At 56.3% G+C, this 17,138-nt stretch overlaps 1 protein-coding gene across 5 annotated transcripts in view; it reads right to left on the reverse strand.

Moving 5' to 3' along the window:
* LOC115639683 (zinc finger BED domain-containing protein 6-like) overlaps nucleotides 1–17,071 on the reverse strand; it is a 32,063-nt gene extending 14,992 nt beyond the window's left edge. For 2 of the 5 annotated variants that reach the window (XM_030542629.1, XM_030542625.1), the window contains exon 1: nucleotides 3,939–4,027. The gene's annotated coding sequence lies outside the window, so the exon portion shown is untranslated. Of the gene's footprint in view, nucleotides 1–2,606; nucleotides 2,651–3,938; nucleotides 4,028–15,677 lie in introns of those variants that run through there. The other 3 variants (XM_030542628.1, XM_030542626.1, XM_030542627.1) reach the window with 3 other exon arrangements.
* Nucleotides 17,072–17,138: the final 67 nt, after the last annotated feature.

A 17,138-nucleotide genomic window follows, 5' to 3' on the forward strand; every position in this document is an offset into this window, starting at 1 on the left:
CTGGCTAATAGCCACTGATGGATCTATCCTCCATGAACTTATCTGGTTCTTTTTTGAACCCTGTTATAGTCTTGGCCTTCACAACATCTTCTGGCAAGGAGTTCCACAGGTTGACTGTGCATTGTGTGAAAAAAATACTTTCTTCTGTTCGTTTTAATTATGCTACCTATTAATTTCATTTGGTGACCCCTAGTTCTTGTGTTATGAGGAGTAAATAACACTTCCTTACTTACTTTTTCCACACCAGTCATTATTTTATAGACCTCTATCATATCCCCCCCTTAGTCATCTCTTTTCCAAGCTGAAAAGTCCCAGTCTCATTAATCTCTCCTCATATGGAAGCTGTTCCATACCCCTAATCGTTTTTGTTGCCCTTTTCTGAACCTTTTCCAATTCCAATACATCTTTTTTGAGATGGGGTGACCACATCTGCACACGCTATTCAAGATGTGGGCGTTACCATGGATTTATATAGAGGCAACATGATATTTTCTGTATTATCAATCCCTTTCTTAATGATTCCCAGCATTCTGTTCACTTTTTTGACTTCCGCTGCACATTGGGTGGATGATTTTGGAGAACTATCAACAATGACTCCAAGATCTTTCTTGAGTGGCAACAGCTAATTTAGGCCCCATCATTGTATATGTATAGTTGGGATCATATTTTCCGATGTGCATCACTTTGCATTTATCAACATTGAATTTCATCTGCCATTTTGTTGCCCAGTCACCCAGTTTGTGAGATCCTTTGGTAGCTCTTCGCAGTCTGTCTGGGATTTAACTATCTTGAGTAGTTTTGTATCATCTGCAAATTTTGCCACCTCACTGTTTACTGCTTTTTCTAGATCATTTATGAATATGTTGAATACAACTGGACCCAGTACAGATCCTTGCGGGACACCTCTATTTACCATGCTCCATTCTGAAAACTGACCATTTATTCCTACCACGTGTTTCCTATTTTTTAACCAGTTACCAATCTATGAGAGAACCTGCCCTCTTATCCCGTGACGGCTTACTTTGCTTAAGAGCCTTTGGTGAGGGACCTTATCAAAGGCTTTCTGAAAATCTAAATGCGCTATATCTACTGGATCCCCCTTGTCCAAATGCCTGTTGACCCCCTCAAAGAATTCTAGTAGATTGGTGGGGCAGGATTTCCCTTTACAAAAACCATGTTGACTCTTCCCCAACAAATTATGTTCATCTATATCTCTGACAATATTGTTCAAACTAGTTTCAACTAGTTGGCTCGGTACTGTAATTGCCGGGATCACCCCTGAGCCCTTTTTAAAAATTGGTGTCATATTAACTACCCTGCAATCATTTGGTACAGAAGCAGATTTAAATGATAGGTTACCAGCCCAGCTCCTGCAGACACACCAGGGTAACCAGCCTGATTCTAAAGAATTACAACAGTGGCAGAGCTAAGCAGCACCAGGCTCTGCTGGGACAGATGCTGTGAGCTCTCGGGCTTGTCAGCTAGGGCGGGTCACTTCTCCCCAGGTTCCCCCGCTCGCAGTCTCTCCTCTCCGCTCAGCACTTCTGTGGTTTATTCTCCCAGTCTTTCCCCCTCATCCCACGAAAATCAACACCTCCCCTGAATATACACTTGTCTCCATCCACCAGGTCGCTGTGTCTCTCACACTGCACACTCACTCACACTGCCCTGCCTTGTGCTGCCTCTCTCACCCCCCTAGCACCTCCCCTGAACCCCCTCTCTCACACACCCTCCCGTACTCTCTCCCCTGCAAAACATCCACTCCCCCACCCCAAAGCCATGTGGCGCCTTCCTCTGTCCATGCCCTGCCCCAAACGTGCTCAGCCCTTCTGCACTTAAATGCCGTTCCCCGCTTGCCTGCCAAGCTGAGCTGGGGGGGATGTCCATGGGGACGTGGGTCTGACCTAGGGGGTGCAGCAGTGAGCAGGACAGAGGAGAGGGGTTCTAGCTTCTCTGTCCCGATTGCTCTTTTGTCTAGTGCAGTTCTCGAACTGTGGGTCATGACCACCAGGGCTGGCTTAGACTTGCTGGGGCTCGGGGCCGAAGCCTGAAGGATTCAGCCCTGGGTGGTGGGGCTCAGGTTACAGGTCCCCTGGCTGGGACGGAAGCTTTGAGCCTGCCCTGGGCAGTGAGGTTCAGACTTTGGCTTTGCTTCCCCACCCCGGGCAGTGGGAATCAGGCGGACTCAGGCTTCAGTCCCCCTTCCTGGGGTTGTGTAGTAACTTTTGTTGTCAGAAGGGGGTCATGGTGCAATGAAGTTTGAGAACCCCTGGTCTAGTGGATCTGCCAGGCAGGAGCCTCGGGGATGGAGAGGAGATTGGGCAGCTCCCAGCCCGCTCCCCCACCACCTTAAAGCTGCCTATGGGTTATTTGTGCAGAGGCCTGGCCTGCCTTCATGTGCTTCACAAATCTGTGGGGAACTGCCACTGAAACGCAGCCACCTCTGGGGAGAAACCCAGCAGCCACAGGAGCTAGGCAGCCATGCCTCACGCTGTTTGCAACGGGGGCTCAGCAGCCTGCAGGCTCAGGCCCATTGTAATTAGCTGAGCTGGGATGCCGGGATTAACCTCCGCACCCTTGGAAAAGAGCCTCCCGAGGAGACAAACCTGGCTCCTGCAGCTAAAAGACAGAGCCTCCAGCAGGGCAGCACCTGCATAGGGGAGAAGAACAGGGGCACTTGTGGCACCTTAGAGACTAACACATTTGAAACCTGTCATTATACATAGGGAAGAACACACACTGCTCAGCCCCCACCCCGCTCCCTGCAGCCCAGAGCCCCCCACCAAGGCCCCACTCACTGCTCAGCCTCCACCCCACTCCCTGCAGCCCCCACTCCCTGCTCAGCCCCTATCCCGCTCCCTGCAGCCCAGAGCCCACCACCAAGCCCCACCCCACTCCCTGCAGCCCCCGCTCCCTACTCAGCCCCCACCCCACTCCCTGCCCAACCCCCATCCCGCTGCCTGCAGCTCCTGCTCAGCCCCCACCCCACCCCCTGCAGCCCAGAGCCCACCACCAAACCCCCACTCCCTGCTCAGCCCCCACCCCACTCCCTACCACTCCCTGCTCAGCCCCCACTCTGCTCCCTGCAGCCCAGAGCCCCTCACAAAACCCCCACTCCCTGCTCAGCCCCCACCCCACCCCCTGCAGCCCAGAGCCCCTCACAAAACCCCCACTCCCTGCTCAGCCCCCACCGCACTCCCTGCAACCCCTACCCTGCTCCCTATAGCCCAGAGCCCCCCACCAAGCCCTCACCCCACTCCCTGCAGACCCCACTCCCTGCTCAACCCCCACCCCACTCCCTGCAGCCCAGAGCCCACCACCAAACCCCCACTCCCTGCTCAGCCCCCACTCTGCTCCCTGCAGCCCAGAGCCCACCACCAAACCCCCACTCCCTGCTCAGCCCCCACTCCCTGCAACCCCTACCCTGCTCCCTATAGCCCAGAGCCCCCCACCAAGCCCTCACCCCACTCCCTGCAGACCCCACTCCCTGCTCAGCCCCCACCCCACTCCCTGCAACCCCTGCTCAGCCCCCACCTCGCTCCCCACAGCCTAGAGCTCCCCGAGCCCCTGCCCTGCTCCCTGCAGCCCCCACTCCTTGCTCAACCCCAACCCTGCAGCCCAGAGCCCCCCACCGAGCCCCACCCCACTCCCTGCAGACCCCAATCCCTGCTCAACCCCCACCCCACTCCCTGCCACTCCCTGCACAGCCCCCACCCCGCTCCCTGCAGCCCAGAGCCCACCACCAAGCCCCCATCCCTTGCTCAGCCCCCACCCCTCTCCCTGCAGCCCCCACTCCTTGCTCAACCCCCACCCTGCAGCCCAGAGCCCCCCCCACTCCCTGCCTTTGTTCTGGCCTCAGCCCCGCCCCCTTGGGTGCCGGCTGCCCGGGGGAGCGGTGGGGTTCCCCCCCCCAGCACAGAGCCGCCCCCTCCCCTTACCCTGCAGCAGCGGCAGCAACAATCCGCCGGCTCCCCCCTCCCCCGGCAGGGCCTGCTGACCCCGCCCCCCCGCCGCGCCAGTACTAAAGATGGCCGCCATCTCCAATTGTTTGCAAGGGGCTCGAAGCTCCATTGCCCTCTCTCAAAATGGCCGCCACGCTCTCCTTTGGGGGCGGGGCTGAAGGAACTGCAGAGGTGATGGACAGCTCCCTTCCCGGGGACGGTGAGTGGGGACCCCCTGAGGGGAGCGCGGACCGACCCCCCCAACTGCCTCTGCACCCCCCTGAGGGGAGCGCGGACCGACCCCCCCAAACTGCCTCTGCACCCCCCCTGAGGGGAGCGCGGACCGACCCCCCCAACTGCCTCTGCACCCCCCCTGAGGGGAGCGCGGACCGACCCCCCCAAACTGCCTCTGCACCCCCCCTGAGGGGAGCGCGGACCGACCCCCCCAACTGCCTCTGCACCCCCCCTGAGGGGAGCGCGGACCGACCCCCCCAACTGCCTCTGCACCCCCCCTGAGGGGAGCGCGGACCGACCCCCCCAAACTGCCTCTGCACCCCCCCGAGGGGAGCGCGGACCGACCCCCCCAAACTGCCTCTGCACCCCCCCTGAGGGGAGCGCGGACCGACCCCCCCAACTGCCTCTGCACCCCCCCTGAGGGGAGCGCGGACCGACCCCCCCAAACTGCCTCTGCACCCCCCCTGAGGGGAGCGCGGACCGACCCCCCAAACTGCCTCTGCACCCCCCCTGAGGGGAGCGCGGACCGACCCCCCCAACTGCCTCTGCACCCCCCTGAGGGGAGCGCGGACCGACCCCCCCAACTGCCTCTGCACCCCCCCTGAGGGGAGCGCGGACCGACCCCCCCAACTGCCTCTGCACCCCCCCTGAGGGGAGCGCGGACCGACCCCCCCAAACTGCCTGTGCTCCCCCCTGAGGGGAGCGCGGACCGACCCCCCCAAACTGCCTCTGCACCCCCCCTGAGGGGAGCGCGGACCGACCCCCCCAACTGCCTCTGCACCCCTCCTGAGGGGAGCGCGGACCGACCCCCCCAACTGCCTCTGCACCCCCCCTGAGGGGAGCGCGGACCGACCCCCCCAACTGCCTCTGCACCCCCGCCTGAGGGGAGCGCGGACCGACCCCCCCAACTGCCTCTGAACCCCCCCTGAGGGGAGCACGGACCGACCCCCCCAAACTGCCTCTGCACCCCCCCTGATGGGAGCACGGACCGACCCCCCCAAACTGCCTCTGCACCCCCCTGAGGGGAGCACGGACCGACCCCCCACCAAACTGCCTGTGCACCCCCCCTGATGGGAGCACGGACCGACCCCCCCAAACTGCCTTGCACCCCCCCTGAGGGGAGCGCGGACCGACCCCCCCAAACTGCCTCTGCACCCCCCCTGAGGGGAGCACGGACCGACCCCCCAAACTGCCTCTGCACCCCCCCTGAGGGGAGCGCGGACCGACCCCCCCAAACTGCCTCTGCACCCCCCCTGAGGGGAGCGCGGACCGACCCCCCAACTGCCTCTGCACCCCCCCTGAGGGGAGCGCGGACCGACCCCCCCAACTGCCTCTGCACCCCCCTGAGGGGAGCGCGGACCGACCCCCCCAACACTGCCTCTGCACCCCCCCTGAGGGGAGCGCGGACCGACCCCCCCAAACTGCCTCTGCACCCCCCCTGAGGGGAGCACGGACCGACCCCCCCCAACTGCCTCTGCACCCCCCCTGAGGGGAGCGCGGACCGACCCCCCCCAAACTGCCTCTGCACCCCCCCTGAGGGGAGCGCGGACCGACCCCCCCAAACTGCCTCTGCACCCCCCCTGAGGGGAGCACGGACCGACCCCCCCACACTGCCTCTGCACCCCCCCTGAGGGGAGCACGGACCGACCCTCCAAACTGTCTCTGCACCCCCCCTGAGGGGAGCACGGACCCCCCCAACTGCCTCTGCACCCCCGCCTGAGGGGAGCGCGGACCGACCCCCCGAACTGCCTCTGCACCCCCCCTGAGGGGAGCGCGGACCGACCCCCCCAAACTGCCTCTGCACCCCCCCTGAGGGGAGCGCGGACTGACCCCCCACACTGCCTCTGCACCCCCGCCTGAGGGGAGCGCGGACCGACCCCCCCAACTGCCTCTGCACCCCCCCCTGAGGGGAGCGCGGACCGACCCCCCCAAAACTGCCTCTGCACCCCCGCCTGAGGGGAGCACGGACCCCCCCAAACTTCCTCTGCACCCCCGCCTGAGGGGAGCATGGACCGCCCCCCCCAAACTGCCTCTGCACCCCCGCCTGAGGGGAGCGCAGACCGACCCCCCCAACTGCCTCTGCACCCCCGCCTGAGGGGAGCGCGGACCGACCCCCCAAACTGCCTCTGCACCCCCCCTGAGGGGAGCGCGGACCGACCCCCCCAAACTGCCTCTGCACCCCCCCTGAGGGGAGCGCGGACCGACCCCCCCAACTGCCTCTGCACCCCCCCTGAGGGGAGCGCGGACCGACCCCCCCCAACTGCCTCTGCACCCCCCCTGAGGGGAGCGCGGACCGACCCCCCCAAACTGCCTCTGCACCCCCCCTGAGGGGAGCGCGGACCGACCCCCCCAAACTGCCTCTGCACCCCCCCTGAGGGGAGCGCGGACCGACCCCCCCAACTGCCTCTGCACCCCCCCTGAGGGGAGCGCGGACCGACCCCCCCAACTGCCTCTGCACCCCCCCTGAGGGGAGCGCGGACCGACCCCCCCAACTGCCTCTGCACCCCCCCTGAGGGGAGCGCGGACCGACCCCCCCAAACTGCCTCTGCACCCCCCCTGAGGGGAGCGCGGACCGACCCCCCCAAACTGCCTCTGCACCCCCCCTGAGGGGAGCGCGGACCGACCCCCCCAAACTGCCTCTGCACCCCCCCTGAGGGGAGCACGGACCGCCCCCCCCCAAACTGCCTCTGCACCCCCGCCTGAGGGGAGCGCAGACCGACCCCCCCCAACTGCCTCTGCACCCCCGCCTGAGGGGAGCGCGGACCGACCCCCCAAACTGCCTCTGCACCCCCGCCTGAGGGGAGCGCAGACCCACCCCTCCAAACTGCCTCTGCACCCCCCCTGAGGGGAGCGTGGACCGACCCCCCCAACTGCCTCTGCACCCCCCCTGAGGGGAGCACAGACACCCCCCCAACTGCTTCTCAACTACTCGCCCGAGGGGAGCACGGACCAACACCCCCAAACTGCCTCTGCATCTCCACCTGAGGGGAGCACAGACGGACCCTCCCAAACAGGGCCGCCCCAAGCACGGTGGCACGCCGCGGGGGCGCTCTGCCGCTCGCCTGTCCCGCGGCTCCGGTGGACCTTCCGCAGGCGTTTCTGCAGATGGTCAGCTGGTCCCGGTGGAGCTGCCGCAGGCGTGTCTGCGGCAGGTCCACCGGAGCCGCCTGCCACCCTCCCAGCAACCGGCACAGCGCCCCCCGCAGCGTGCCGCCCCAAGCACGTGCTTGGCGCGTTGGGGCCTGGAGCCGGCCCTGCCCCCAAACTGCCTCTGCACCCCCGCCTGAGGGGCGCACAGACCGACCCCCCCAAACTGCCTCTGCACCCCCGCCTGAGGGGAGTGTGGACCGACCCCCCCAACTGCCTCTGAACCCCCCCTGAGAGGAGCACAGACACCCCCCCAACTGCTTCTCAACTACTCGCCCGAGGGGAGCACGGACCAACCCCCCCAAACTGCCTCTGCACCCCCGCCTGAGGGGAGCGTGGACCGACCCCCCCCAAACTGCCTCTCTATCCCCGCCTGAGGGGATTGTGGTTTCACCCCTGGCAGTTGTGGGGTCAGGGTCTCGGGTAAATGCTCGATGGGCCCTGCTGCCATGAACTCATGGGGCTGGCAGTGATGCAGGGCCAGGCTGTCTGCCCAGTGCCTGCCCCAAACAGCCAAATGGCCATAACCCCAGGTGCCCATGTGAGGCTGAGTCAGGAGGGGATCCCCCCCCCACCCCACCACCAAAGTCAGGGGCAGTTCTCAAACCCAGCCTACCCCGACCCCTCTCTCCTGGACCAGCAAGCCCCCTGAATCCAGGACCCCTTTGCCTGCTGCCAGTCATGCCTCTACCACCCCACCCTAGACACACACACCCCCGGCCTGGCCACCCTCCATCCCCAGTGCCCCACAGAACGGGAGAATGGAAGGAGACTGGCTGCCCCCCAACACTGCTCTGACCCAGAGGTGCAGATGACACTGGCGTATGTCTCCCCTTCCAGATGGCTGAGGGCTCCCGGTCAGAAGGCAGTTTGGGGGGGGTCAGTCTGTGCTCCCCTCAGGCGGGGGTGCAGAGGCAGTTCAGGGAAGGCCGAGGTGGCTGCACGGCTCTGGCCCCCTGCTTGCCTAACTGGGCCTAACATACCCTGGGGGCCATCCTAAGGGGTTTCTGCCCTGTGTGTCAGCCCTGCAGTCTCAGTCCTCGGGGAGACCCCACCAGCCATGCCCACCAGTCCATGCAAGGGGAAGTTACGGGGCTTAGTGCCATGTTTTATTTATTTCTGTTCTTCACTTTGAGCACCAAGCCACCTGCTCCACCCCCCAGAGCCTTTGCTCTGCTGTGACAATGCCTGTTTTCCTTAAAGCCCCAGCTCCTGGAGTCATGTGGATCTGATTATTTCAGCCTTCATTCTTAAAGAACAAGTAAGTTTCTACCCCTCCTGGCTGTGAAGAAAGCTTCAAAATGTGACTCTAAGGGCTCAACAAGCAAGAGGCAAATCAAAAGAATGCCAAATCTATTTTTTATTACAGAATCTCCCGCTTTTAAAGCCAATCTCGTGAGTTTTGGTGAGCCTGACTCATGATTTTTGACCATTTGGGATTGGCAATACTGCCATAGTTAGAGCTCTCACCTGGGTTCGATTTCCCCCTCCACTGGAGGAGGAGAAAGGCTTTGAACAGGGCTCTCCCAAGCATGCCCTAATCACTGAACTATGGAGTAGCCTGATGTGGGGCTCCAACAGTCTCCACTATGAACTTTTCCCCTGTGGATAAATACTGACGGAGGGATTCGAGCTGGGGCTCGGGGGTGTGCCCTGAGCACTGGACTACATACAGAGTCACTCTCTCTCCGACCCAGTGACAGGGCTAGAGCAAGAGAATGAATGAATGACTAGTCCAATGAGCCCACCTTACCAAGTGCTCCAGATCGGTCTGTATAACTGACCTGTGCCCATCATGACTGATCACTCTGCCAATGTTTGCGGTGTCATCTGCAAATGTTACCAGCAAAGGTTTTCTCTTTTCTTCCAGATGCTTGAGAAAGCTAATGAATAGCATTTGGACAAAACAAACACTAGGAGAAACACCCGCAAAGGAGGATGATTCTCGTTTGCTATTACATTCATGATCTCTCAGGTAGCCAATTTTTAATCCATTTAATATGGGCACATGGATTTTGTATAGTGCTAGTTTTTTTAACAGAATGTCATGTGGGACTCAGACAAAAGCCATGCAGAGGTCATTGCTACATTGTCATCAGTTATCTTTATCAACCAAACCTGTAATCTCATCACAAAGTGATGTAAAATGTGTGTGACAAGACCTGTGTTCCATAAAACCACGTTGATTGCCATTAGTCAGGCTGCCATCCTGTCAGTCTTTGCTGACTGCATCCCAGAGCAGCCTTGTCATGATTTTGCCCAGGATTGTTGTCAAGCTAACTGGTCTAAAGTCACTCAGCTCATCCTTTTTGGCGTTATTTAAATGTCTACAATATTTGCATAACAGTAGCATTTTCCCCAGTCCTCCGGAACTTCCTGGGTATTCCACAGTTTGTTAAAAATCAACATCAGTGGTTGAGAGAGCTCATCAACCAATTGTTTTCATATGCCTGGGTGCAAGTTACCCGGTCCCGCCAATTAAAAAATTAACTTCAGTAGTTGCTGTTTAACACCCTACAGGATTCCTGCTGGAATAGAAGGTATTTCCTTATCACTGTGAGATATGAATACATCATCACGCTTCATTCCAAATACAGAACAGAAAATTGATTCAATACTTCTGCCTTTCCTGGATCAGGATGGTCTATTTTAGCATCTTGACCTGGTATTAGACTTATACCATGGTTAGGATTTAATTTGTTCCTGGTATACTCTACTTAATGAATTCCTTCTTTTTGTCCTTAACTACACTGGCCATAGATTTTTTTCACTGCTATGCTGAGTTTCCCTTATCAACTATCTACATTTTCCTAATGGTTAGTTTGTATTCATTGCCATCAAATTCCCCATTTTTCCATTTGTTATATATTTTATTTTTATTTTTAATTGCTAATTTCACTTCCCCTCTTAACGAGAATGTTACTCTTTTTTCAATGAAGAAGACTTCAGACATGATTGCAGAATTGTGGGGAGCATTTAGCATCTAATAAAGCATTCCTAAAAAGCTCCCAATTATCACTCCGCTCTCTTCACACCCCACACTCCCATTCCTTGAAGCCTGTAGTGTCATTTGCCTCTTTGTAATCTCTCTCTCCAGTAGAATACCCTGGAATTTCTTGGACGCAAATATATATTTTAAATGGTGAGTGTTGATCTGTCAGGTGGACTTAATGGTTTCCAGTGAAGCATCCTCCATTTCCACTGAAGTGCAAGGCCAGACACTTCCCATACAAAGAATGCCATTTTACCATCCTTTCCCTTTGCTTTGTAAGGCTGCGCATGGCAGAAATTCTGTCCTGAACAGGATGTGTCAGACACTTGGTTTTTCTAACACTGTACCAAGGCCTCTTTGGGTTGCTGCTGATTTCCTTTAACACCTCCGGCAGGCTGCAGGGGATGTTGACAGGGCCGGTGCTACCATTAAGGTGAACTAGGCAGTTGCTTAGGGCGCCAAGATTTGGGGGTGCCCAAAAGCGGTGCCCCCAATTTTTTTTTTACAGAGGTTCCTCCTGGAACGCGGTCGCTGCTCAACTTCTCCAGCCTCCCAGGCTTGCAGTGCCAATCAGCTGTTCGGCGCCGCAAGCCTGGGAGGCTGGAGAATTACAGCGGGAGCAGCGTGCTCGGGGAGGATAACAGAGGGCTGGGAGGGGGAGCTGCGGGGGGGCTGCCTCAGGGCAGAGTGGGGGCAGGGAGCTGCCACAGGGCTGGGGTGGGGGGTGCAAGGTGGAAGTTTTGCCTAGGGCACGAAACTTCCTTGCACTGGCCCTGGATGTTGAAGTGGCTTGCAGACGTGACTGGGGCTCAGGCTCCTCAGCACATTTCTGTGGGTTAGCCTCTCTTCCATTCACTATTACAACATGACCAGCGAAATGCTCACAGCAAAGCTGGACACTTTAAAAGTTAATCCCTTTGGACAGCATCGGGTGTCTAACCACAGTTTCTCACTCGGAATACAGGCCTCAGCCCTTTACGGCTCAGGGACTGGGGGGTTTCCTTCCTAAACAAGTGAGTAAATCTGGAGTCAGCTCAGTGTGTCGCACGATGGGAAAAGCTTAGCTATGGAGCGGGCAGGCGGGTGAGCCAGGTTTTGGAAGCTGTGAGAGGAGCTGCCTGTCTGCAGGAGGAACCGGCGTCTGTCTGAGATGTGACACTCAGTACGGCAGAGTGAAAGGGAGTTCAAGTGCCCAGCAAAGCCCATGAGCTCCAGCTGGACTTGTGTGGTGTGCACGCCCCAAAGTGTCTCACTGTGCAAAGTCCATATGCACTGAACCGCAACCATCTGACACAGGGGCTGGCGCTAGCCAGGGTAGAGACCTGTGTCTGGAGCTGAGAGAGCAGGGTTCTTGTCTGGTCACACCCACCCACGGGGGTCTAGGCTAGATTGGAGCTGAAGCATGGGGCTTTGTGACAGTAAAAAAAGCAGAGTGTGGGCCCATGGCAGGGGTCAGGCCTCATCCCATCTTGGTACCATCCCACCCTGGGGCTGGAGCATTGTGCCCTCATCACAACGTCAGCCCCGAGGCTCAGAGGGAAAATGAAGCTGCTCCGAGCAGCCTGCAGCTCACAGGGAGAAAAGATTTGCCCAACTGGATCTAAGTTTCTAAAGTCTTATAAAAGTTGGCTCTGGTTGGAATAAAACCATCTAACATCCATCACCGGCCATTGGGCATATTTACCGCTAATAGTCAAAGATAAATTAATTGCCAAAATGAGGCTATCATCCCATACCGCCCCCTCCATACACTTATCAAGCTTAGTCTGGAAGCCAGATATGTCTTTTGCCCCCACTGCTGGGGGCGGTGCCTGAAGCAACACACACCCCTGTACCTCTCCTCCCCCACATTCTTTTCGCTTCCCGGAGCGGCACGGGGGCAGGGCAGGGAGCCTGGCAAGGAGCCTGCGCTGCCCCCGGTGCACGCCGGGCCAGAGCCACGCTAGGTAAACACTGGGGGAAGGTGGGGAGGCCACGAGGACCTCACGGGCCGCAGAAAATGACCTTACGGGCCACATGTGACCCGTGGGCCGCGTGTTTGAGACCCCGGTCTAATTTCAAGTCTAAACTTCATGATGCCCAGTTTGTATCCATTTGCTCTTGTGTCCGCATTGGTACTAAGCTTAAATAATTCCTCTCCCTCCCTGGTATTTATCCCTCTGATATATTTATAAAGAGCAATCATATCTCCCCTCAGCCTTCTTTTGGTTAGGCTACACAAGCCAAGCTTTTTGAGTTTCCTTTCATAAGACAGGTTTTCCATTCCTCGGATCATCCTAGTAGCCCTTCTCTGAACCTGTTCCAGTTTGAATTCATCCTTGTTAAACATGGGAGACCAGAACTGCACACAGAATTCCAGATGAGGTCTCACCAGCGCCTTATATAACGGTACTAACACCTCCTTATCTTTGCTGGAAATACCTCGCCTGATGCATCCTAAAACTGCATTAGCTTTTTTAACGGCCATATCACATTGGCGGCTCATAGTCATCCTGTGATCAACCAATACTCTGAGGTCCTTCTCCTCCTCTGTTACTTCCAGCTGATGTGTACCCAGCTTATAACAAAAATTCTTGTTATTAATCTCTAAATGCATGACCTTGGACTTTTCACTACTAAATTTCATCCTATTACTTTTACTCCAGTTTACAAGGTCATCCAGATCTTCCTGTATGATATCCCGGTCCTTCTCTGTGTTAGCAATACCCCCCAGCTTTGTGTCATCCGCAAACTTTATTAGCACATTTCCACTTTTTGTGCCAAGGTCAGTAATAAAAAGGTTAAATAAGATTGGTCTCAAAACCGATCCCTGAGGAACTCCACTAGTAACCTCCTTCCAGCCTGACAGTTCACCCTTCAGTACGACCCGTTGTTGTCTCCCCTTTAACCAGTTCCTTATCCACCTTTCAGTTTTCATATTGATCCCCATCTTTTCCAATTTAGCTAATAATTCCCCACGTGGAACCATATCAAATGCCTTACTGAAATGGAGGTAAATTAGACTCACTGCGTTTCCTTTGTCTAGAAAATCTGTTACCTTCTCAAAGAAGGAGATCTGGTTGGTTTGGCACCATCTACCTTTTGTAAAACCATGTTGTATTTTGTCCCAACTACCACTGACCTCAATGTCCATTAACTACTTTCTCCTTCAAATATTTTTACAAGACCTGGCATACTACAGATGTAACTAACAGGCCTGTAGTTACCCAGATCACTTTTTTCCTTTATTAAAAACAGGAACTATGTTAGCAATTCTCCTGTCATACGGTACAACCCCTGAGTTTACAGATTCATTAAAAATTCTTGCTAATGAGCTTGCAATTTCATGTGCCAGTTCCTTTAATATTCTTGGATGAAGATTATCTGGGCCCCCCCATTTAGTCTCATTAGGCCAGTGGTTCTCAAACGTTTGTACTGGTGACCCCTTTCACACAGCAAGCCTCTGAGTGCAACCCCTCCCCAACTAAAAACATCTTTTTATATATTTAACACCATTATGAATGCTGGATACAAAGCGGGGCTTGGGATGGAGGCTGACAGCTCACAACCCTCCATGTAACCACCTCGCAACCTCCTGAGGGGTCCCAACCCCCAGTTTGAGAACCCCTGCATTAAGCTGTTTGAGTTTGGCTTCTACCTCAGATGTTGTAATATCTACCTCCATATCCTCATTTCCATTTGTCATCCTGCCATTCTCCCTAAACTCCTCATTAGCCTCATCAGAGACTGAGGCAAAGTATTTATTTAGATATTGGGCCGCATCTAGATTATCCTTAACCTCCACTCCATCCTCAGTGTGTAGCGGTCCCACTTCTTCTTATTTATATGGCTATAGAACCTTTTACTATTGGTTTTAATTCCCTTTGCAAGGTCCAACTCTACGTGGCTTTTGGCCTTTCTCACTTTATCCCTACACGTTCTGACCTCACTAAGGTAGCTTTCCTTGCTAATCCCGCCCATCTTCCACTCCTTGTAGGCTTTCTGCTTTTTCTTAATCATCTCTCTGAGATGCTTGCTCATCCAGCTTGGTCTACACTTCCTGCCTATGATTTTTTCCCCGTCTTGGGATGCAGGCTTCTGAAAGTTTCTGCAGGCCTCCTCTGCCTTTAGATCTACAAATTCTTCAGTCCAATCCACTTCCCTAACTAATTTCCTTAATTCTTTAGAGTTAGCCCTTTTGAAATAAAAAACCCTAGTCCCAGATCTATTTTTGTTTATCCTTCCATCTAGTTTGAACTGAATTAGCTCATGATCACTCGAACCAAGGTTGTCCCCTACAACCATTTCTTCTATGAGGTCCTCACTACTCACCAAAACCAAATCTCAAGTGGCATCCCCTCTTGTTGGTTCTTCAGCTACTTGGTGAAGAAATCCATCAGCTATTGCATCCAGGAAAATCTGAGCCCTATTATTATTACTAGCACTTGTCCTCCAGTCTATATCTGGGAAGTTAAAGTCTCCCAAGATCACACAATTCCCATTAGTGTTTACTTCATTAAAAATATTAAAGAGGTCTCTATCCATCTCCAAATCAGATCCTGGCAGCCTGTAGCACACCCCAAGCGCTATCCCAGGGGAGTCTCTAGTAGCTTTCTTTCCCAGTGTGATTTTTGCCCAGACAGACTGTCTTATCCATTCCATCACTTCTTATTTCTTTACAGTTAACTTCATCATAGATATACAGTGCTACTCCACCACCTTTGCCTTTATTTCTGTCTTTCCTGAACAGCACATAGCCTTCAATACCCGTACTCCAGCCATAGCTACTATTCCACCACGTTTCTGTTATCCCTATAATATCTGGTTTCACTTCCTGCACCAGTAGCTCTAGTTCCTCCCTTTTGTTACCTAGGCTCCTCACATTAGTGTACAAACATCTTCATTTTTGCTGTTTGGCTCAGCTGTCTGGTTCCCAGCTGTGCCCCCAGGGTTGCCTTTGCCCACCTCATGCCACTAGCCCTCTCCACCTGAATGCCATCAGCTCTGCACTCCCTGCTGAGGTGGTTGCACTGGCTGCTGCCCCTGCAGGCTTCAGGGAGTGACCAGGCTGGCAAGCCGCAGGTCTCTGTCCCCAGCTTCCCCCTCAAGTGTCTTGCTGGGAGGCTTGGCCAGCTCTGTGGGCAGAGCAGCTCCCCCCTCACAGCCCAGGTTGGGCAAGGTCCCCTCCCCTGTCAAAAATGCAGCCAGATAGTTCCCCTCCCCTACCTCCAGGACTCTGATTGTGGGACCTGCCCCACTCTCTCCTGACTATGGAGCTCAGCCGCCTTCCCCCTCAGCCTGTGGATGGAGGGCACCGGCCCTGTGTCCACCCCACACAAGGGTTGAAGGGCTAAATTAGGCCAATTAACAGGTAGACCACTTACTGATGAAGCCCAGCGGAGGGAGGAGCTGGACTGCATTTATAAAGCCAGGAAGCTGGCAGCAGAAGGGGGCTGCAGGCTGCATTCACTCCCAGGGAGAGGCACCAACAGTTACTCCCTCTGAGGTTAGAGGTGGTTCACCCAGAGAAGAGAGGGACCAGAAGCTGTAGGAAGGAGAACAAGGGCTGAGGGACAGCAGACCAGTTACTAGGTACAGGGTCCCTGGACTGGAAGCTGGAGTAGTGAGTGGCCCTGGTTTCCCTACTGGTTGCTAGGGAAGTGGCACCATCAGGACAGGGCCAGAGGACTGCCTGGGAATGGTTGTGGGTAACCCTCAGAAGGGGAACCACGTAGTGACCTGGCCAGAGGGCTGAGTCTGGAATAGGTGACTGCAGTTCCTGGAGCGAGAGGGGCTGCAGGGTGAGACAGGAAGGGTGAAGACACCGCCAGTGGAGGGCACAGTGCCTGGCACAGCTAATCCCCAGGATGGCCAGGAGGCGGCACCACCAGCGGTGAATGCACCCTGGCAACAGACAAGCTCTCCTGCTGCCCACCAGGCCTGGCACCAAGTCCCCCTCAGCCAGGAGCTAGGGGTGACAAACCAAATCCATGAGTGTGATAAGCAATTTCTGCTGTGTGCCAGAAAGGGATCAGGGCCCCACTGGACAGTCCCTGCCTCAGTGAGCTCATGTGCCATCTCCACGCCTGCTACTGCTCCCCAGCCCCGCTCTGTCTCTGCGTCGCCTGTTAAAACAGCTGGCACCCAGACCAAGGATGTCAGTATCACAGATTCAGGGAGCCAGGGGGGCCAATCTGCTGCCCACAGCAGGTCTATCTCTGCCCTGCCAGGAGATCCTGGGTCAGGGATGGGGAAGAGGGAGCAGCCTGCACAGCTCAGGGAGGCTCTGCTCCGCCCTCCCTCTGCACCCAGTCATTTCAAGCTGGGGAGGGAGGTAGGAACAGGCCCCTGCTGAGCTGCCCCCTCCTAGGTGGAGGGGAGGGCCTCCACGGCTGCAGGGGGAGCAAAGGTGGAGAATTGCTGGGGCTGCAGAGCCAGAGCCGATTTCTGCGGCGTTGAGGAGGCAGGAGAGGTGCAGAATCAGCTGATGCCGGGACAGAGTGGTGCAGAATGAATGGAAGTAGAACAGGGGGACAAGGGCAGGTGGGGACAAAATTAACTCCTTGGCAATTGTGCTTTGCGGGGAGAAGCTGGCAGCTCTCCCACCATGACTGTCATTGGTGTGATTTCACCCAAACAGGACATTAACTCGTTTTTGTTTGTTCCAAAGATATTGGCAGGTATGGCGGGAACTTGTGAGCAGGCCCCGCTCGGTCCCAGCTTCCCCACTCTGTGACCGTCTCACCGTGGACCCAAGCAGGTCTCACCAATTGTTCTCAGTGCCCAGCCTCTGCTTCCCACCCTGGAGGGCTCCTCAGAGACCCTCCAAGACAGGTGTGAAGAAG

Source organism: Gopherus evgoodei, unplaced genomic scaffold (genome assembly GCF_007399415.2).
Source record: "Gopherus evgoodei ecotype Sinaloan lineage unplaced genomic scaffold, rGopEvg1_v1.p scaffold_103_arrow_ctg1, whole genome shotgun sequence".
Classification (NCBI taxonomy): Eukaryota; Metazoa; Chordata; order Testudines; family Testudinidae; genus Gopherus; species Gopherus evgoodei.